Source organism: Eimeria mitis, genomic scaffold (genome assembly GCF_000499745.2).
Source record: "Eimeria mitis Houghton genomic scaffold, Emh_scaff484, whole genome shotgun sequence".
NCBI classification, from domain to species: Eukaryota; Apicomplexa; class Conoidasida; order Eucoccidiorida; family Eimeriidae; genus Eimeria; species Eimeria mitis.
In genome coordinates, this window is record NW_013573140.1 from 12004 (window position 1) to 12902 (window position 899).

Sequence of the window (899 nt, forward strand, 5' to 3'; positions counted from 1 at the left end):
TTATGGTTGGTCCAACAAGCAACTCGAGATCCTTTAGCTGCATGCTCAGCAGGGCCGCAGAGTGGCCTAAAGGGACTAAGGTGATTCTTAAGAGGCCTCGATGGCCCCCAAGATTCTCCCAGGGCGAGGAGGAGAACCCTTCCAGGTCCCCTAAAGGCCTTAAAGGGCCTTTGATATCCTGTATAAACCAAGGGAGATGCTCCTTGGCGAGACATTTCCCGTGTGTGCAGAGTATCTATTATATTGGCCTGCCTATCTCTGTTCTGCCTGAAAAGAACCGGGCAGTCTACTGTCTCGGCTGGTCCTGTGAAGCTTGTCTCTAAAGTGGCCTTGACTTGAGCTCTGAGTCAAAACCATTTTTTGTAGTTGCCATGAGTTGCATCCTCAATCCGATCATATGCAAAACTCCCGTATTGCACTGTGCTGGCGAGGCCAGTACGCCGGACGCAGGACACTATACACACTTAGAAAGTCAAAGATGCATTGCCCCTCGGTTTCTTCAGCGCTCGTCAATGGAGGTAACACCAGAAACACAGGGTGAGAGGCGGTGGCCCCTGCAGGGGTACAGAGGAACCCGTCGAGGCCCGAGCAACGCGCGTGTGGCTTTTCCTCCTAGGCGTTTTACAGTCTTAATAGGAATCTATTCTATGTGCAGGTAACTTAGAGGGGTTTCTGCGAAGTTGTAGGACACTAAGGTGCAGTCGCTCACACGCAGACAGGCTCTGGGGAAAAGGAAATAAAATTGCCCCTTAGAAGAAACAATGCATTTCTATTTGAAAAAGACAGAAAAGACATTCTGTTTGTAGTCCTCTTCAGGTAACCATTTCTTGAAAATACATCAATGCATGACCTGTCGATACACTACAAAGATGAGGAGGAACTAAGAAAACAATTCAGAA